We start from the raw sequence: 23,165 nt of genomic DNA on the forward strand, positions 1-23,165 counted from the left end.
TATTAAAAAATTTCCTGCTTAGACCCATTGAAATTGAGAACTTCCGATGCGTTTATAGATAAAATCATACCATTGGATTAAAATAGAAGTTCGTGTATCTGATAGTTATCGAAGTTTTCATAATAAACCGATAGCTTTCAAAAATTTTCCAGCTTCTTCTTGATAATGACTATATTCATTTTCAAGTGATTTTAATATGGTTATTTCTTTAACGTCAGGAGAGTATAAATTGTGTTTCACTAAAATTGCAAATTACAGTAATTTGCTTCTTTTAATATATTTGTTTTAAAATTATGCAAGGTACTCACTTTTATTTATTCAATTTCAAAATATTGGATTAATCCAAAGAAATTTTGGTGCAAATTTATTTAACAAAAGGAAAAAAAATCTGATAACTGAACTGCCTAAAGAAGTGAGAAGTGCATATTAATGGGCGGTATATTGTATTGAATTATGCAGTTAAGCTCGTCTTGAATTATGTTGCAAGCCCTATTATGTAGCATAAATCCTGCTTAAAGTCTCGTCTGCTGACTGCCAGAGCACGGTGGTTGGAACCTCAGTAAATAAATTAGCTTGGAAATAACAAATAATTAGCACTAATGAACTATTATTAACTAAAAACTATTTTTCGTTTTTATTTCAAGCATATACTTCATTGGCGCTAAATGTCTTTCTGCCCGAGGTGATAAATTCAAAAAAATACTCAGCTTGTGTGTTCATGGATTATTTTTAAATAAATAATTTATTGATAAATTCCACCAAACATACCACGCTTGGTAATAGTTTCCAGCACAAGCATTAGAATATATTGTTTTTCTATGCCCATGTGAACCATCAAAACCATAATAAATTTCTCTGAATAAATCGCAAAATTACGCGCGTAATCTTCAAGGAGCTTTTTGATCTGAAGGACTTGCTGAATAATGATCTAAATTATTCAGAAATTGTGTGGACGTCTGGAGGATAACAGCTTAATTTCTAACAGTTCATTTGCACAGCTTTCAATGAATGTACGAACATGAGGTAGCAAACGCGACACAACGGACTTCTTCATCCCTAATAAGGGTTAAGCCTTAAAGCTCTAGTTAAACATAATGGCAAGCTGGCATGAAATCAATCTTGGTGTGATGGAGGGCAAGTTGCTTAGCAGGGTAGATGAAGTGGCCGGCTGGTTGCGGATGATGGATTGTTCGTGCAATGAGAAGCTCTGGGCCAAGACGCTGACCCCAAGTGAATCTTCGCATGCGACTTCCAGGAGAGAACTTTTATAATGTGGCTGGTTTTATTGAACGCTGTAAATATAGGAGTCACGGAACGCTAGAAAGCTATTATTTGAATCATGAAATCAAAAATAAATTCCAAAGTAATTAACTAAAATTGAAGCAATTTTTTCACTTTCAATAAAATTAATCAACACTCTACAAGTGCGCTAAATTTCAGGATAATTGGCCACGAAGAAAAATGCAAACTTCAATCAACATTATTTCTTAATAGGCATTTTAATTATTTTGCGATCAAATTTGGTGACAGTAGAACTTCTAGCAAATAATATAGCCCGGACGACGATTTTGTTTACCAACTCACGAGAATGATTAAAGAAAACAATAAAATGTAGTATAACAGTTCATTATTTAAGTAAATTTGGTGCAATGTATTAAAGTATTTGTTGCATGTCATGACATATTATTTAGGAGGCATATCTGGTAGCTCATTATTCACACACATTTTCCGGAGGCTTGAGTTGGGCAATTACTTTAAAATACTCTTTCTTATCCAAGCCATGAATTAAATGCTGTTACTCTACATTTTACTGGCAAGGCAATCTGTTCTCTCGCACATAATCGCTCGTTACGTAAGTGTAATGGCTCTTCTGGTAATTACTTTTTATGGAATACTCAGTCAGGATTGCCTCTCCCAGTTTTCTACTTGATTGTTGTTATAATGTCTCTCGGTTCTGTAATTATAGAACATTGTAGTATCATTACCTCTTGACAACATGTGCAAGAAACGAGGACAGCGCCACTATAATTTATTATTATTGTTTTTTTTCCATAAGATTTTACAAAATTTTCCGCGCAGGTTACTAGGTTTTTTTTGCTCCGCGCATGAAGATATTTATTAAATGTATTCATTTTAGCACTCTATTTATTGTTTCAATTTTATGCTTTAAACGGCAGGAGTTTATATCTAATTCGGTGAGAATAAATCGTAAATGATTTCCAAACCCGAGAGAATAACTGACGTATGAATATTTTTAAGCTAATTTTATTATAAAAGATACTTAGAAAGACTTATTAGACATGGAATTCCAGGAGGTGCATTGCTTTAGAATTTTGAAGCGCAGTAAGATTTATTTTAAAAATCTTAACATTGGGAAAAAATAATAATTATCCTTCGCACATGGATGTGCTAAGGATGTGCTTTGCCTTTTTCAATTCGACCTAATTTATTACTAAACAAAATTTGTTAGTTATTTATCTATATATAAATTCAATGTGCATGACTACTAAACCAGCGTATACAAATCTATAAAAAAATAAAATGAGCCGAACCTTCGCTAAACCTCGAAGCTTATTCACATATCATCACTTCACAAGAATTCTTAATCAGTATTTAAAATTAATCAATATATAAAAAAGTTATGTTTAGAATGTTCCTAATACAACTATAAACAAACTCGACCAGTACTACGTATCATTATTTTGCAAATGAGTTGAAATTAGTCATAAATCAAAATTAATTAATTGAAATTAGTGCACATGAGCGGAATTGTGTTTTGCTCTCATTTACATAGCCCGCCGCATAGTGAATTGTCAGAGAGATCTCCACATATTGTTACTTTTTATACATAAACCACTAGCATAGTTTTCCCTCTGAATGGTACCCCTCATACTGCTCACTGCCATTTTTCATTCAAATAATGCCGGCTCTTCAAAAATACCGCAAGTTCGTTGAAAGCAGCGCTAAAGCATTTGAACTGTCGCACGCTTATTTAAGGGCTGTGAGGTCGACAATTCTAGGCGGCCTTTCAACAAATCAGCGAGTGACGAAGAAAGGCACTCTTGACTGCGAATGCTCGTGTATTTCACCTCAAAAATATCCCAACGTCAGAGTAGAGGTTTTTTGAACTCGCACTCTAGGCTTTTAACGGTCTTGTTTGGTTGGGGTGGCTGGCTCACATACTGTACGGTACTCAGAGGTCCGACGCGTTGGCAACGTAGGGGAAAGTGCAATTGATTCAATTGAAAAGTTACAGTTGCTTAAATTTTTTTAATTATATTTATTCCATTTTTTATTTTCTAGTCATCCTAACACTCGTCTTTAGTAGTCATCAAGTTTCGTGCAAAAACAACTGTGGAGCCTTTGCTGACAACTAAGATGTCGGAATTAAAAATGTCTATATTATTGTTAAACATTATTACCTTAAAAATCACACGCTTTATCAGTAAATTTTTTCATTTCATCGCACACTGCAGGATTTCTTTTCACATGTTAAATGTTAATAAAGGAATTTAACTGCTCTGACGATAGTTACTAATTTTACAGAAACGAAGTTAAAAATCAATATCTTCTTTAAAAACTCGACACATTGACATTCGAATGTAATTCAAATTCGTATTCCTAGATCGCTGCTAAGTTCACACGACTTCATTACCAATTTAGTGAGTAGCTAATCGTACCCTAACTTCATTCCGTACTGATGAACGGTGGCGTAGAACTCGGCTCACGTCTTGTGAGCTCAAGCCATTAATCTACGTACCTTCGTCCCTTCGTCTTGCATCGATATGAGCCCCAGTCTGTGCTCGCTTGATGGGAAAAGCTGTTGAAGAAGAACCTTTGATATCAAAGTCAAACCATAGCTACAAAATGTTTCATTAATGTGACTGCAAACTGCTTTGAGTTATGTTGTTAGATCCACCAGAATAGGATCAAATGAACCTCAGCCTTTGGAAGTTGCCCATGCTATTCCTTTATTTTATTGACATAAATGGAGATATCAAAGTCACTTGTCAACTTTGATATTAAAGTTACACCTGAGCAAGAAAATGTTTCATGTTTCATTTATGTGAATCGCGTCTGCTGTGAGTTATGTTGGTTCCAACAGAATAGGATCATATGAACCTACGGCTTTGGAAGTTGTTGATGCTGTTCCTGAATTTTATTGACATAAATGGAGATGCTGTTAGTCCCGGATGCTACTTCAATGTTTTATGTAAAATAGAGTTTCTGAAACTCTTAGTGCGGGACTGAAATTGTGTCGAAATGAACCATAGTTAACATCAGCCACGGATGCTACGCTATAGTCAGCAACTTCAGGATGTGCTTGCCACGCTGTGCGTTGGTTTTAAGCCGACGCACGTATCCAAATAAGACAAAAAATTTAGAAGATAAAAGTCTCTCTTGGGCTGAAGCTGCTTACTATTCTAGGACGCGGCTTCAACTAAAATGGTCATTGTGCAGTTGTTATGACTGGCGGTAAAGCTGTTGTAAATTACAGGGTGACACAAAAAAAACAGAGCTCACTAAAAGTCTTATAACTCCTGAAATTTTATTCAGTTTGAAACAAAAATTCTATGGAATTATGTACAACCTATGTAGCCAACATCTGCAAAATCTCAATTCTATACCACAAAAACTCTTTGTTCAGACTTTAGCCGAAAATATGTCTCAACTGCAAATGTCTTTTGCTCTGTAGTCCAAGGCATCTCGAAGCTCACACGTGGTAGACTCTTAGATCAATCCGTCTTCTTAATGAATCTGAAACAAATAACAGGATTACTTGAGTATTGTGGAAATTATTCAACTTTTTATGAGCTCTGTTTTTTTTGTGTCACCCTGTACCATCTGTAAGAACCATCTCTTTCGTTTGAAAGTGTAATAATGTGGGTTTCTTGTGCGAATTTAGTCCCAGCACCACAAATTGTCACCTCTATAATATACTTTGTGCGTCACCTCAATATTTGATTTTTTTATAATCAACCTCGTATGGAGAGGTTGCAAAAGCGCTTCGTGCAAAAGCACAGGATAAAAAACTTATGTTCCCGCCACAACCCAGATGATGTATCATTATGAACCAAGACTCACATATATAAGTCATCGATAGAATAGAATTGAAACAAATTTTATTTTATTATATTTTTTGGCACAAAATCGAGATTTGATCAATGTAAGCCATCGAAGAATAAATGTGTTATTCTGATACACCAGTTCTTATTCCCCATTACGTCAATGTAAGTAAAAATATATTTGTTGATTTTTATGTCATTGATTCGATGCCACTATTGGAACCGTAATTCGATGCCACTATTGTCACTATTCCATTCGATGCCACCACTGATTCGATGCCACTATTGTCTCTGACCGTAAATTTATTCATTTCGAGTAAGAAACTTTATTGCTGTGATAATTGCCCGTTTCCTCTTCATCTCCTATTGAACAACCTATTCGTTATTTAGATTCATGCGTTGATATATTCATGCTAAATTATTTTCCCTTTCAAACTGCTCACGATGAATAATCTTTACCTGTTCCTTCCAAGGAGGGTTTGGTTCTGAAGCAGCGCACTACATCACAAAGGCAGTCATTATTTTCAAACTCAATTGAAAACTGAAAAGATTTGTATATTCGTTCCTTCTCGAGCGAAGCTCTGCAATAAAGTAAACAATTTTCGCTAAAAAAGATGCAAAACTTTGTGAAGATGTCCCTCGATAACGATGCTCTACGGGCCTTCAAATGGTTCAGGTAGAAAGGATAAATGTTGAACTATAAAGGCTGCAATAAATTGTTATGCCGACTTGAGACACGTCGATTCGATATGAACGATCCAACCCTCTTAAGGTATAATGGTAGTCTGGGGGCAAAATATTTCTGTAAATTGTATGTATTTCTGTCGAAATATTTATAGTTTCTCGGTTTGAAACTGGGAAAAAAAATATATTTCTACTCGAGAAATGATGGAAGCCTACATATTTTATTTCATAGAGATTTTTTTTACCTCTATGCATCATGCGTGTGATCAACAGAGGTTGCAGTAGTTGTGTTCAATGCATAAAACCAAATATTTACTGAAATCGTATCTAAACCTCGTGAATATAACAACTTTTTTCTAACATTAATTTAACCAATGCCTCATGAACTAACAAAACTATTAATTGGAGAAAATTTAAAAATTGATTTACGATTAAACAAAATTAATATTCTATTTAAAAACTTTACACAGACATTCTAATTGTAGCATTATGATTAATTTCGGCAATGAATTTACACTTTGAAATACGTAATGATTGGTAGCATCAGATATACTCATTCATTTCCAGCAAGTTCAAGATTATTTGTCTTCACCGCTATTTAAAAAATATGTAGATGATTGAAAGCATCAGATTTACTTATTCATTTCCAGCAAGTATCTGTCTTCACCACCATTTAAAAAATAACTCTTTGACACTGAAAGATGAAAAAATTTATACCGGACCACTTTAAAAAAGTGGAGACTTGGCAGGCAGAAGCTTCGTTTCAACAAGAGTCACATGAAGCAATCAAAAGCGAAGCTGCCGCCGCTGCTGAGAGAGACAGAACTGTACGCTGCAATCTGGCAGACCTCGGGTCGCTCGTTCAGGGCCGAATTGTGTCGCTTGGAAAGCGAGGCTAATTTCGTCCCAAACATAGCACCTCTTAGCAAGAGTTTCTTGCGAGAGCAGCATGAATTTTACAGGACATTTAGACTGTTTGTTGAGCCTTCACTCAGACACTGGAACGCCGTAAATGTCGCACGGACGAGCAACCACGAGCTCCGTTCCAGAGGCGCCACTTGCCAGGCGTTCGAACGATCGTCGCAACACTTTTGGTGGCGCTTCCTTCGCTCGTCTAAGGATAACAAGAAATGAAATATTACGTCGGCAACGCGTCAACGCGCGTCTGACTTACGTACGTCACTTCAAACATGCCGGAAGGTTGCAGCCAGCGAAGATGACGCGCTATAGAAGGCAACCGCGTACTTTATGGCCTACCGAACGTAAACTTTGTCGTACTCGTTTCTATCATACCTTATAGAGCAGAAAGACCTTGTATTTGATCTTACTTGATAAAAAATAATGTTAAAAATCTCAATAACGATGCCGATCGTGAACTTTATTATTTTTTCTATCTATGAAACTGAGGCTTTATATTATTTTTTGTTCCTATAATTGATAGGTTTGGAATGAGGTGTTCTACAGCCATGTTGAAAATGGTCATAAAAAACACCACAGCTAAAATGTACTGTAAATAAATGTTAGCAGAGTATGAGCAAAATTGTATAATATTTATGTGGTATAAAAAATACTGATAGATGACCCTGCCTATTCAATAAAAATACTTATATTAATATTATATTACATAATATACATAATATTATTAGAGTCTCAGACCGAGTCTCAGACACAGAGTCTCAGACCGAGTCTCAGACCGAGTCTCAGACCGAGTCTCAGACCAAGTCTCAGATCGAGTCTCTGGCTGTGAAAGACGCCGTCTGTTTCTTCGTTTTAATGTCACTATGCCTGCATAGCAAAGCGACCTCCGGATTCCATAGTCACCGCGGTGCTCAACTCAAATTGTGCGCACTCTGTAAATGAACGATGCCCACAACTAATGGTCAGGCCGAGCGCACATTGTAAACAAATGATCGGTCAATGGCAGCAACAAACTGCTGTGCCTGCTGCATAAATTTCTGGCTTGTGGATAAATTCAGAGGAAGATGAACTTGGACTACAATAAATGGGGGCAATTGTATCCTGTAAGTAATTGGTCTTCTTTCTCGCCCGCTTCTTCGTCATGCCCTGTTTTAAGAAAGAATATTTTTAAATATGTTCAGCTGTATTTGCACTATAATATATTTAACTAAAACTTTCACTACCCTCACTGTTATCGGTAAATATTTCGATTATTACGCTTATGAAGCAAGCTTTGAAATTATGAGTTTAATTTTGAAATGATAATATGATGTCAGCGAAAATATCGGCTTCCAGATGAACTTATCAATGAAATCAAAATAAAGATGTATGTATGATGAGTAATGAAATGTGAGTACCGTCTCTTTGTTATTTTGTGAGTGCCATCTCGTTGTTATTTTGTGAGTGCCATCTCGTTGTTATTTTGTGAGGACCATCTCGTTGTTACTTTGTGAGTGCCATCTCTTTGTTATATTGTGAGTGCCATCTCTTTGTTATTTTGTGAGTGCCATCTCGTTGTTATTTTGTGAGTACCATCTCGTTGTTACTTTGTGAGTGCCATCTCTTTGTTATTTTGTGAGTACCATCTCCTTGTTATTTTGTGAGTGCCATCTCGTTGTTATTTTGTGAGTACCATCTCGTTGTTATTTTGTGAGTACCATCTCCTTGTTATTTTGTGAGTACCATCTCCTTGTTATTTTGTGAGTACCATATCCTTGTTATTTTGTGAGTACCATCTCGTTGTTATTTGTGAGTACCATCTCGTGGTTATTTTGTGAGTGCCATCTCCTTGTTATTTTGTGAGTACCATATCGTTGTTATTTTTTGAGTACCATCTCGTTGTTATTTTTTGTGAGTGAGTAACATCTCGTCGTTATTTTTATTGTTCGCTTGTAACTTACTCCGTGAAATTAACACGTTATTTTTCCTCGTAGGCAACGCGGGAGCTCCAATGAACGAACGTGTTGGGACGAAAGACAAAATGTTAACTTTTAAAATCAAGTGCTTAGGTTTTCGAAACTTTTTATGTTGTCGAAACTTTTCTCATTTGTATCGCGAGAAATTTACGACGCGTCGAGTATGATATTGGAAAGTTAGATGTTCCAGCACTGGCGTTACTTGCTGCTGATCATTTTATAAGTTAATATATTCGAAACATAAATTTTGGTAGTAGATGAAATATCTGAATTTTATTAGAGATTTAGCAATTTTATTATTAATTGAACTATAATTTTTTTAATGACGGCGGATCTGAAAAATTTTACCCGGGAATATGCTCGCAAGCTTTTCAAAGCCAATAATTTTCACTGACATAAGTATCTTCCTCATAATTAATACAATTGCAATCAAAGCAACCTGAAATGCATTATGGATCCTGTATGATCATTTACCCATTCAGGCAGTAAAAATAGGCTGACTTGAAAATTGTATATTGTGAGGCTTGAAGGAGTGTGTCACTATATAAACGCCCCCGAATGAAAATATTCGCTTTCATTTGCCAATAGATCAACGTGTTCATTGTAAGATATATCGAAAAATTATACAACATTCTTTTGTTCATTGCCAAATTTTGCTGGTCCATCGCTGATCTGCACTTACAAATTCTATTAATTACGTCGCATCAGAAAAAACCTTTATCTTATGTTACAAAAAGTATTTAAAAATACTACTTCGTCTTGCCCACAAATGTTCTCAATAAATATAACAACGTACCAAACCACTAATTTCTCATCCATGTTTTCGTAAACGATTACGAACGGTCATGATCTTCGTGGCTCTTACCGAAATGAACAACTGAAGCCTTTAGCGATCTCACCTAATCCCAATATAAGCTGGGATATAATAATTAAGGTTCCATTTCGGGGCAAACAAGACAGTTGGGCGTTATCGGCTTCGCTCGGCTCTGCGATATATGCACTTTAGATCGCGGTACTTTACTAGAGGCCTATATCGCTATGCATTATCAGAGCACCTGCATCGCTGTGCATTATCAGGGCGCCTGCATCGCTGTGCATTATCAGAGCGCCTGCATCGCTGTGCATTATCAGAGCGCCTGCATCGCTGTGATGCATTATCAGAGCGCCTACATCGCTGTGCATTATCAGAGCGCCTGCATCGCTGTGCATTATCAGTGCACCTGCATCGCTGTGCATTATCAGAGCACCTGCATCGCTGTGCATTATCAGTGCGCCTACATCGCTGTGCATTCGAAGCATTGTAACGATTGTTCTTGATGAATAAAAAGTTTGAATAGTGGTAAAATAATTTTATGTAATATCACCAAGTTGAAAACGTACAATCCTTGTGATAGAAAACACAAATTAAAAAATCTTGAATTCAACTTTTGATTGGAGAGTCTCGTGTTTGAGGAATTTATTCCATCGTTAAATTTTTCAATATTTTGAAATTAATGCAAGCAGTTATACGAGCCTCGCCATCAAAAGAATGAAACATGAGCTTAAATTTACTGTCGCTGTAAATTTAATTTACAGCGACAGTAAATTTTACTGTCGCTACTTTACTCTAAATAAATAATATTTACTGCAGTCGCTGGCATACAAAAAATGAAGGCACTAAAATTACTTCAAATAAAATACATTCAATTGAAGTTAGATTGAACATGTTCAAATTGTTTTGATTAAGTAACGTCAAATTAGCGTCTGTTCGCACGCTGGAAATCAACGTCATTTTTCGGCATAATTTGAGGGAGGATCGCGAACATAAAGCATTATTTGAGAAGACTTCATCATAAGTAATTACTATTTTATCATATAATGGCTGAAGCAGTGACCGTCAAATTCCACACTTGGTGCGCGAAGTCGAAGCTTTGCCAATGAACTACAGCCTGAGCCAAGTGGGAGCAAGATATATACGGCGACTGCTCGAGTGTAAATACGGACCAGATATTACCGAATATTGACTGGTCATATTGGATCGAGTCACTCGTTTACATTGTGTTTATTGGATGCAGTGAGTCTGGTGCAATCCCAAATATTAACCTGGATTATGATTAATTTCTATCAGTTATTTTTGATGGAGTAAATTGTGGAATGTAGTATGATATGGAATGCACGCACAGGTAGAAATAGGGTTGAAAGTTATAATATACTTACAAGCGCGGTAATACATATACATCTAAACAGTAATTAAGCAGAGCATTTTTGATTCCATACTCAGTATATTTTGGGTAAAGGAAGCGTCACATAAGACGAAATTGTTAGTTTCAATTGGAATGTAGGAAGTACTATCCAGACCTCATTAGAGTTACGGAGCCTTTTGCCCACAAAAGAATAATAATTGGGAGTTCTACTCATTTATAAATAAAAGAAAATTGAACTTATAAAATTACTTGCATAAATTAGAGTTTCCTGTTTTCGTTCAGCACAAATTTTAGATTCATGTCTATCGTTGGCTGCAAAATTCTAGTCTCTATATTCCATTCTTAGTATGATATCAGTCTGTATTGTCCAGCAGTCCAATTAGAAACTTTCAAATACTGTGCATTATGGACGTCCAGAGATGCGGCAACTGTGTCAGAAGTTCCTTGCAAATTAATATTTAAAAATATCGCCTGTATTTTGTATATCACCTTTTTGTCTAGCTGAATATTAGACAACAAGGCTTATTTTCGCTCACTTCAGGTGCATGTTTCCCCAGCTTGATGATTGACGTTATTTAAATTGAGAGAGTGCAGTTGAACTGTAACCCATGAATATTTAAAATTGAATCCGTCCTACTTTCTCAGGAATTTAAATTATAATAATTCAAAGGAAATTGAGCAATTTATTCATCGACACGTTTTGAAAATAATACCGATTAATTATATATTTGAAAGAAGTTGAGTATATATGGAAATTTTCACTGCCCTTAGTAAGATAAGTTCATAATGTAAAGCACATTGAAGGACGTAAAATCCAGTAGTCATATGATAAAGCTAAAGCAAAATTTACACAACAAGGAAAAAATACTGTGATTTAAAATTCACGCTGCTATGAATTATTACTTAATAAAAAAATAACAAAACTAATGAATATACTTAATAACAAAAAAAAAAATATATCCTCCGAAATACTTTGACCAAAGAAATGTTTGACTACTTCCTTATTAATTCCTAACTCAAAACATCATGTTCCCAACAATAGTGCACAGAGTGCAATTGCAATGCAAAGTTAATAAATATTTTTTTCTTCTTTCCCAATAGAGATCAAAGTCTTGCAATATGAATGCCTTAAAGAGTGTATTATTAACAGTAGTGTTCATCAACGCACTTTTAGTTGTTTTGATCCTGAATTTCTTCGTGTTCATAACGCCTTCATCTTTGTCAAGAGAATTCAATAGAATGTTATAGGGAAAATTATATTCTTATATTGTAGTATTTAACTCCGAAACAAGGTTCTCAGTTTTTAAAAAAGCATTCAAGAACTTTCATTGCTGCTGAAAAAATTATTTGAACTCGCATGCCCGTATTTCAGAACTCAAAGCTATACAACCGCACACATTGAAATTTGGCTCTGCGTCCAACACAGAACATTAAACGTCAATATTTTTTCTGGGCGTCAAGTAACCTGTAAGCTCAATATCGATTCGTAAGAGCTAATTCCCACCAAAATAATGAAATATGGGATAGTCAATTACTGAGAGTATGGAAAAAAGTAACCCTAAACTTCCGTATCATTCTACATGTAGTGGCATATCTCCCCAGGCACTGCTGGAATAATGAGTTCTGTTTCCTAACAACGCTAACGAAATCATTCATCTTTCACTTCTAGCGCTGAACAACTCGAGTGTGTCGTCAACCTGCAGCCATTGCAACAAAACTTTTCTAATTTGGTAACTTCCACCGACACTGTTAAGTGCTTCACAGTTACGCCTGAATAGAAATGTTTTCGAGAGCCACCTCCAACTGTCGCTAAATTTGTGTCTCTGACATATCTTAGTTGTACTGAGAATTCTGATACCACTATTTTCATTTCACAAGAAACTGTAAAATAAATGCAGCTTTCACTTCGGTCGTTCTTGAACGACCAGCATCTTTTGTTTTTAGCAAATTTTTTCGCGGTTGAAATGTTTCTGCTCCCGACAGCTTCCTCGCGATTGCCGCTACCCCCAACGCTTGTTTTATTTCTGCGACAGCTTTCTTGTGCGCGGGTAATTTCAATTAGATGAACTATTTGTAGTGGTCATTGAATTTTTAGCCCTGTTTTTGCGAGTTTTGCTCACATTTGCATATCATCGAATCCCTTTGGTATTTTAATTATCTTTATTCATCTGATAGCACAAATATTCCATAATTCAAGCATTTCCGTTATTTGGAAGTTTTATTCCGCACTTCTTTGTGACAAAGAATTCAAAATCGAAAAATGGCGAAACAGATAAATATTAAATACAAAATATTAATTAAAAGAGTGCCAGTGAGCTTAGTGATCTCTAATACTCGTAACTTCAACATTCTATTATATACATATAGAGGTATACAAATATTTTTCGATGTAATCTCAACTGTAAATGTTGAGATAAAATAGTTAGGCGAATAAAAATTATTCATTCATCTACAATTTCAAGGCCTAAAGAAATTGCAATTCGAAATAACAAATTGTTCTTTACATCCATTTGAAGCAATTCTTGAAAAAGTTTGCCAATAAATGCCATCGTATAGCTGCTCTGAATCCTCCCTTCCTTTACATAATTCATCCAACTTAATTTTCCTCCCAAATTCTCCCAATATTCCAACGGGAAATAGCCTCTCCTGAAACTTCACTACGTCGCTTCACTTGGACCTCCACATGCAGTTTTGTATTTCAATTTCCATAAAAGGATCGCAAGGTGGCTTCTGAACAAGTCATTTCCGAGCACTTCGCGATCACTGGGATGAAATATTGAGACCTGGAGGCTCGGACACCGTAGAGGAACTGCTTAGGCATTCGTTGAAACATTAAATGAGAGTCGTGGAAAATTTCCGGTCACTCGAGATATTTCGGAATTTAATCGGGATTAATTAACTATTATACTCAGGTCAGAAATTCGGGATTTTTTAAATGAATCACTTAATTGAAGGAATTTTCGATGATTTCAATTCCTGCGTTACAATTATTTCGCAAAAAAATATATTTTTCTATTTTGAATGTTTTAGAATCAATCTAACCATATCCCTCATTTGTGAACTTTAAGGTATGAGCGCAGATTTTCTATGCATATGAGTGCTTCTAGCTATGATTTCCCTTAATTTTCCCCATAATAAATTTCAACATGTGATGCAGAACACCGCATTTTCAGGAACCTTTTAGTTTAATTAAGTTAAGATTATAGGACGCAGCAGAGAAATTTATAAGACGCAATAAAATTTATTTGTAAAACGATCATGTTCTCTACCATCAACAACGAAACGCTGACAGCTGAGTTACAATTTAAAATTATCGCACCAACACATATAAAAACCTCTGTCAAACTTGATTGAATCTTATTTATTTATACGGAATTTTTGTCAGGGATGCAGTAGTATATGCATTCCTGACCCTTGCGATGCCTACAGTCATTTAAAAAAAATTTACCATCTGCAGCCGACGGGCAAGCAGCTGTCAGAAAGCAGGAGGTCTGCATCTCTTTGCAACAGCTCATCACAACTCAACACAGTGCATCACAAATTCAAAGCTTACAGCTAATCTAATGCACCATCGCCCAGTCACTTTATATTTGCATTTTACTAGCATGCAACAACTACCAGCAACTGAACGCACCTAATGTAGCTTCTCTGCATCGCACTAGCACTCACCTGCCACCACCGAGACCATTATTCCTAGGATGGCTCTTCAGAAAACTATCGAGAAACAATCTCGCCGATACCTTACGGGCGCATTTTATTTCCAAGAAGCTGAGTCGGGAATATTCAAGGCTTCTGCATAAATTTTAGGACCTTCTCTAGCTCCCGGGAAGCTCTGGTCGGGGCCTGTAAACTGATACGAGCGGCAGATTTTTCCTAGATTTCATTATTTAAAATGTCCTAAATATTAAATGTTCAGTAAATATATATCGGTATTAAATATTTATATGATATAAACGTAATCAAAAAGTTCGATCACTACGTAGTTTAACGCCTCTCTCTCCCTCTACACCTAAGTCATAGTTATTCCTTCCATGTAAAAACTTTTTACTGATAAGTAACTTCGTGTTTCAGAAATTAATTTAGTAATTAAGTATAAATAAATAATTTTCACGTTTCAACTTGATTTCAACACCGGACAGAATGTATTTACCAACTAAAACAATGAGCAGATAAATGTGATTATGATAGAATGCGTATTTAACAACTAAAACACAGAGCAGATAAATGTGGTAATGACATAAGATGTTATTAGTAAAACACCAAGCAAAGACTCGATTTAAAAAAGAAGCCTGTGCTTTGAAACTGACACTGTATAATTAAATTTTTAACATTCGCTTTAAAATTCCACAGTTATTGTCACGAGCATCCCATAGAGTATCAACAACTTATAAAATATCTTTATTCCATCTCGCGCTGAAAGGGATAATGAAATATAAAACCTAGAGCCAAAGCTTACTGCTGACCGTAAATGTCTGACAATTTTTGCTACTGAGTTTGGTATCTAAATATTAAACACAGAGGTTCATGTTACTGGTGAAGACCTTTCAAGGATTTTTTCGAAGGAGAATTTCAATGAAAAATCTTTTTAACCAAAATAAAGTAAGTATTAGGAATATTAACATGCGAACACCATCGAATTTTCATCATGAAATATCAAAATTCGGAATTTGACTTACATCAAATTAATACACGAATAGCAATTTTGACACATTTTTGATGGTTGGTAAACACATAAACATTATGATTTCAGTTCAAAATACTGTATCAACGGTCATGTGGACTTCATAATGAAACAGATCACTTAGTAAAACTCAACTTAACGGCGACATTCATATTTAGCTGTAAAAATGGAAAGCAATTTAAAAAATGGAAAGCATGTTCTGAAGCAAGAAAATAGTTTCAGATTTTAATTTTCCCCGTGAGGACATTGAAAAGATTTACAGTTCATTTTGGAAATATTTTTTCTCGATTAAAATCTAATTTGAGGGCATTGATTTGCTTTTTTCTCACTCTTAAACTGCAAAATTTTTCGATATTCCTGAACGTATTCATTATTATTTCAAATGCAATTTTAAACAAAGTAGATATCTTGAAACCCTTGGATACCTTATTAAATATAAGACACTCTCTCTTTATTTCAGAAAAATGTAGCAAATGTTTATCAACAACTACTATTTTGTTTACCATAATGTGTTCGTTGTCACGGAAAAATATTTGCAAACTCTTCCAGCTGAAGCTTTACTCTATCGCCTTGCTTTTATTGTTCGAAATTCATGTTAAAAATATAAATTACGACTTATAAAAATACAATTTAATTTGTAAATAATAACGAAAATAAGTATGAGCTAACTCACCTTAAACGATAACTTTGTTCATGGAAGTATGGATGGCATCAAGTTGAACGTTCCAGCTGTACTCGCTCCATGGACAAATTTTGTCGTGTTAAGACCAATTATTTTAATCTTTTTCTTGTAACCTCACAAGAATCAATTGGCATTGAGAATTTTTCGAAAGAATTTCAGGTATTTATACGAATGACGCACATGTGTTCTAACGCAATACTTAATTATTGGCATTAAGTAATAAATTACCGCGTATTTCCCTGTGATGAATGGCGCGTTGCCTCCAATAATTTTTTTGTTCTGCTTATAAACAGATGTTATTTTCTATTTCTTGCCTTGTATAATAAATATTTAGGTCAGCTCGTGTATTCCTTCTTTATTTCTATGAATGATCCAATTTTGGAAACCACCAAGACTTTTTTCGGTGATATTTAGCGCGTTGCATTCGTAATTTTTTTGGCTTATAACGGAAATGTCCAAATTTCTTAAATAACCAAGCAGTTCGAGGAGCCGCTTCTCGCGGACACGAGTCACAGGTGGATCGGCTGGGAGCGCGAGCGACACACGACCACATTGACGTCTGAGCCGCAACTGAGGGCATCTACACCATACAAGCCATCTTATCATCTGCATCGCACGGAGCTCTACATGTTATCAACGATTTAGCTACCAACATAAGTGTCATTTTGATGAAATTTCATATACTCAGGAAAGATACTTGACTTCAACTATGACCTTTAAAGATAATTGAACAGTCAGCCGTGATAGACACCAAAAAATTTCGACAGCTCAAAATGAAATTAAAAAAGGCTAAGAGACGGAGAATAGGAAATCTATAGCTGAAAATTTATTTTAAATTGCATTGGATTCCTCTCCCAGAAAATGTCAAAATTATGATAATTTAACCTAACTAAATACAATCAAATTTAGTTCAGACCTCTTCATCGATTTGTATTTTCTCCATCATTTGCATGGCTAGGTCAATTTTACGTTCAGTTCTTTATATGCGTAATATAACTTGACCACGAAGAATAAAGCATTACAAAACTATTCGGAAAATTAAACATAAATAAATTGATTTTCTCGGTGATATATTTTCTGGACATTGCTTTCCTTACGTAGCTTTTCAATTAGATAGATTTGATTATAATTTTTACATCATGATTAGCGAATTTATTTAGCTGCCCACAATGTATGTTTGCATGTAAATTTTAACTTCTTCTCTCAAGCGCAGTACCAATCATTGCTAAATTATTTACCTCAATTTCCTGCAAATAACTCCGTATATATTTATGAGAATGACAGTGTTTACTTAATACTCTTAATCAGAGGACATTTTCTAAGAATCTTTTAACGCATACCGCATCAATTACACTGACTTCTTCAACAATGCATGTTAAAATCTACGGGATATCGTCTACAGATTTAACTATATAACATGTCCGATCTATGTTTGTTCTAAAAGTTATTTTTCTTCGATTTTCGGATTATTAAGAGGGTTTTTAGAGTATAAGAAAATATAGCAGGATTGTTAATGGCGTCGAGGTCCAGCGAATTTTTTGCGTTTTTATCATTAAATCGACACATAAAAAGATATTGGTACCTACATCTCTCGGCTTCAATATAAACGATATATATAATAATAATATGAAGTAATAAATATAAATTAATTAAAAACTATAAATATTTTCTTCAAAAATTATAAAAATTACAGTTTGCCTAACTTTTTCAGTCCTGAAATTTTCTATTTACTGTGACGACAGGAAAATAATTATAAATTAATATGATAAAAAAATATTGTATCAATTTCATCTTTTTTTGCACCATTCGATTGCTAAAGAGTATTTCAAGATCTTGCTTTTCTGTGCACTATATTTAAACTTCTAATACAGTTCAGTTAGCAATTGTGATGCTCAGAGCCTCGCATCACTTGTGGCGTAGCTACATACATTACATCACCTCTATTTTAGTATATCTGTATATTACATCACTTCTATTTTAGTATATCATCCAAGCCAAGCGTCCCTCAGTTCAATATTGCAAGACACAATTGTTTTCGTCTCTCAAAATATACCTTTTTAGAAATTTTTGATATGCATGCATATCACAAAATAACGGCTATAATTATTTTACTCATAAAAGAGTCGAGAAAATCGATTAACAATCACATTTTTGAATGGTTTACATGTAGGTAAGTTCGTAGGCACTGCACCTACATATACTAAAATAGTGGATTTTGGAGACGAAAGTTCTACGTGGAATTTCAAACGAAATAATAAATCATTGGCCTTCACTTGTTCCAAACAATAAAAATTTCATGCCAGGATTCAGATTATTTAGTGCCATCTATTTCAACATTCCTCAAACAAAATTGTCATTCCTTCCCTCATGCCTTCAAATCTTTGCATTTTCTAAATGCAGCTAAAAAATTTATTAAAAATAACCTCAAATGTGATTACTTTTAAGATTAATGGCACATGAACTCTCACTAAAAATACATTCTCTTTACACCTGATCAAAAAATAATTTTTAATTTTGGTCTGGGAACTGGTCAATTCTGGTAAGAATGCCACATATAATATGGACGATAAAGAAATCCAGTTATTATCGATGATGAATATCCGTGAATTGACCTTTGAATGAATCGTACTGATTCACGATCCTTCAGCGCAGGCGAGACTGACGTGACTTGCGACCGACGACCAGGAAATTTGATATGCGACCTGATTGATGTGACCGAGAGATTTAGACGGCGCGCAGCGCGGATGCGCGTGACTCTAATTAAAGTTTGGATGGAAGGCGATGTTAAATACGAAGGCATGGGGCCTAAAGCTAACGATGGCAGTTAAATTCCATTATTTTTATCATGTTTGTGTCATGCTGATTAGTATGTTGCACTTGACTGTGGTTGAAAATACATAGAAATGGTGTACAGGAACGTTTGCTATGAAGATATAGTGCAGTATGGGTTCTAAATAATATTAAAATGTAAAAAATTTTATATCATTTTCAAGATTAATTTTGGAATAACTTTATGAAATTTAGATTTCGTCTAAAAACTAAAATGAAGACTGCGTCTATTTAGACAGAGTTAATGTAATCTAAACAGGAACGGTAGCGTTAATGTAGAGACGCATTGAAGGAAGTGTTAACACAAACAGAGCGGAGTTTGAGTTAAGTAAGTTGCAGATTAAGTCCGTAATGAGTGAGAGGGAAACACAATTGAATTATAGTTGATGTTGCACGTGTAAACAAAGGAATAATATGAACTTGAAGTATCATCAGGCGAAATCGCACTGTCCCCACTATTAAACGGACAGTTTAGTATGAAAAATAAAATTTAAACTAACTTCCATTCTGCTTAGAATCAGGATTACACACTGATTTGTCTACCTTGAATGATTTTTTATGGATTTCAATATTGGAGGAAAAATGTTCCATTAACGAGACACATCCACTAACCCAATAAATGAATGCCGCCGAACTCGTGCATATATTTTGTTTGGTACATGTACAAAAGCTGACGCAACTTCAACCTTTATAAAAATGTTTGTTACTTCAATTGAAAACAGGTCATAAAACTTGAACCCTAAATTTTATTTCTAGTTTGACCGAGCTTTGAAGTAAAGGACGAGCTACCAGTCAGCAGAAGAAACCACTTTATCAACACCCTTTAAATTCCGTCGAAAACCTAAAAAACTGTTTTTTCAACAGAAGCTCTACTTTCGGACGATGGAAAGCTGTGTCGTGTATTTGTTTGAATTTGACATAAAAGCAATGCGCGTGAATTTTTATTGCAATAGTTCTTTCTCAAGTCCATTTCCACCAAAGTTTTTTACAAACCTTTCTGATTTCTGTTGTTATACGCTCAAAAACTATCCCGTATAAAGACAAAACTATCCCGTTTCCTTTTAAAATGAAACACAGGGAACAGCTACTTCTTGGAAGTTTATTAAAACAAAGAGTTTATAATGTAAAGTTGAATGTCATTCTTAATGCACACTGAAGTTTCATGGGAATAAAATGCACCTGGACAGTACATGAATTTCAGATCATGTTTACTCGAGCGTGTCGCCTGTAAACTTTAGGATATATGTATAGAGTATTCTACTCAAGTAAGATACTCTTACCTATCCTACTTTAGTGACCCGTGATAGTTCAGATCAAAAGATGTCTTTTTTAGTATGGAAATATTCTGGATTCTATAGGAGCACTTTAGTGTTTTAGACACTCTTCACTATGTGCCTATTATTTAGCACGCCTAAAGAGAGGCTCTGGATGGGAACGCATAAATCTCTGCAGTACAATATATTGAGCGTTCAAAGAAGCTTCCTCGAAGCATACTCAACATTTCAAAAGTAAGTTTTTTTAGTTTTGTTTCCTATTTTATTACATTTTCATTTTATTTTTGTCAAGCTGGTCTTGAGTTAACAGCGCAGAAGCCTAGAAAGAATAGGCACGCTTATTTATACGGACGAAAGAGTTTACATTTTTATTACATGTCGGCTATACTTTTATGTAGTGAACTAACCCTTACGTCGAAGATAATTCGAATTCGCTGTCTGTGTTAATTTATTTAACGTTTCTATTACAATTACGTTTATTTCTTGACCTATTATGGGGAAAATACATAATGCTTCATGCCACTCTTCTTCAATCCTGGCGCGGAAGTTTCACGGATTACTAAATATATGGGGTTTTTCATCTGTAAAAATTCATAAACTAGATAATTCAAGGGAACGAATGGATATATTTCATACATGCTCAGTGGATATAACTTTATGTTAAGTTTGCAGACGTTCAAAACTGTCATATATAAGCTAAAATAACTCCGTAAGGAATCATCAAGAAAACTTTTAATTCGATTTTGCTACAACGTCGCAATGGCAGGTAATGTGATTTTAATAATATGCTACAACCTTCTTGAATTTTCAACAAGTAGCAGTTTTATTTTTTTTTTCATTTGATAAACTTGTTCGCTCCAATGAGTTGATAGTAGACATAGAAATAAATTTTTCACAAGGACAGCAAATCTCAAAAAGTCTCATATCTTGAGACTTTTCTCTTGAGAAAATCTCTCAAATCTTGAGTTTCAAACTAGAATCTTCCGCCAAAATTCACTGAAATTAAGTGAGAAAGTTAGGAGCGAAAAATTTATGGACGTTTGGAAGTTTTATAGTTATGGAAGTTTGATAGTTCATATTCCCGATGCATTTTCGTCCGGCTATTTATTTAGTTCGTTTTAATAATAATGCGACGATGTGGTAATAAAGTAGTAAGGAAAGTCTGACATAAAAACCCTGATTGTAGCAACTTTAACTTTCCTTTCTGAATTTTATCTTAGGAATGCGATCATTTTTTGGATGTGATCTTTTTGAGTTGGGGAAAAGCATCAACATTTTAACAGCTGGAAATAACTCATGTACATACCATGAATGTATATAAATAAACGTTTATGATATTGTAGACAAATATTGAGCTAGAAAATACATAAACTTAGGAAATAAATGCGGTTATCATGAAATAATCAGGATTCTATGTTGAACCCTGAATTATTTGTATATTTTCTATATATTTGGTGTTTATATAATATTTATCAGTTGTCGTTATGACATAAGACACATAAATGAGTTATGGGAAAATGACGGTAATTTCCAAATGGAAACTAGTATTCTTTTTTGTATATATAGATCTTAGTTAAGGCAGCAAAGTTTTGAGGAGATTTTCGTTGTTTAAAATCATCGTTTTATATATATGACTGTATGGTTCTACACTTCAGAAAGAGAAATGCTGTGAATGGGAGTTACCTAACCTTCATATGGTAATGATGACTATTTTCCATGCATTAGCGAGATCGTTTTGTGGCATGATGCATTTTGGTCGCGCTTGAACTATGAACATTTTTAGTTTATTTAAAAGCTTTAAGAACTCTTGTTTTTCCACTGCTCAGGGGCTAGAATGCGACATATTTCGAACGGAGATTGCGAATGGTCAGTTAAGACGCTTTTTGCCCTAAAAATAATGCGTTTGTAAATGAATGCGTTTTCAAAAATACTTTATTGCATTGAATCTGTGTTGTTATGTAAGTTTTCAGCTCAACTATTGAGTTTGATGGCGTTTCGATGTATATCCGCGGAACTCGTGTCCATATTCGATAAATGAATAATATTTTATCTTATATACTGCACGAACATCTTCCATGTCATGCAGTAATCTCTAGTGACTCCCAATTCAAATTGTAAAAAATGTATGCGTGGTGGATCCTGCAACTATGAATAAAACGACAACATGACTACAATTTTTAACGGTTTATCTTTTTGTAGAATAAACTCCAAAAGGGTAACCGTTAAAAAATTTATTCTTAGGTGTCGTCAAAATACATGTAAAAAATTTATGATATTAAATTTTAAAAAATAAGTAACCTTTTATAGTAAACAATCTGAAATAAGCGCATTCTATGCTCTATCTCCATCACTTTAGTCGAGTTTATATCGCTTTCCAGCATTTACTCTTCATACGCCCCTTTAAATTCAACGATGTCAGATCGAAACTGGAGTTCTAATGGTTCATGTTTTCTCGATGAAACCGTATTTTCCGAGCGTATACAACATCATCAGTTCCTGCAACCTGAGCTAAAGCCAACACTATGTATGATCTACATCAGCGTTATGGGCTTAACGCTCCGAGCCCACGCTATAAGTGCCTGAACCGCGGCTCTAAACCCGAGAACCTTCCTCCCGCTTCGAAAGGCAGCTCATAAATAAGCTTTACGAGAATAGACCTTCCTTGATGGACACTATCCCGGAGTCATAATTTAAAGGCCCAAATAATACGGGCCCCACAAAATTGCTTTTCTATAAGCAGCGGCAACGGTCACTCCTCCGGGCGTCCAGCCGTGTGCTCTCTATATGAGTGATGGCTGCTTGGAGAAGAACTAATGAATGAAGTTACCATAAGACTTCTCTTAAGAAGCTCAGTCAAATTTCTGAAAGTGCCAAGCATGATTTAGGCCTGAGA

At 34.9% G+C, this 23,165-nt stretch overlaps 1 protein-coding gene across 1 annotated transcript in view; it reads right to left on the reverse strand.

Moving 5' to 3' along the window:
- LOC108680625 overlaps positions 1-16,725 on the reverse strand; it is a 30,039-nt gene extending 13,314 nt beyond the window's left edge. Inside the window, exon 1 of the mRNA XM_018169498.2 lies at positions 16,161-16,725. The gene's annotated coding sequence lies outside the window, so the exon portion shown is untranslated. The remainder of the gene's footprint in view (positions 1-16,160) is intronic.
- Between the last annotated feature and the right edge of the window lie 6,440 nt (positions 16,726-23,165).

This window comes from Hyalella azteca, unplaced genomic scaffold (genome assembly GCF_000764305.2).
Source record: "Hyalella azteca isolate HAZT.00-mixed unplaced genomic scaffold, Hazt_2.0.2 contig17904, whole genome shotgun sequence".
NCBI lineage: Eukaryota > Metazoa > Arthropoda > Malacostraca > Amphipoda > Hyalellidae > Hyalella > Hyalella azteca.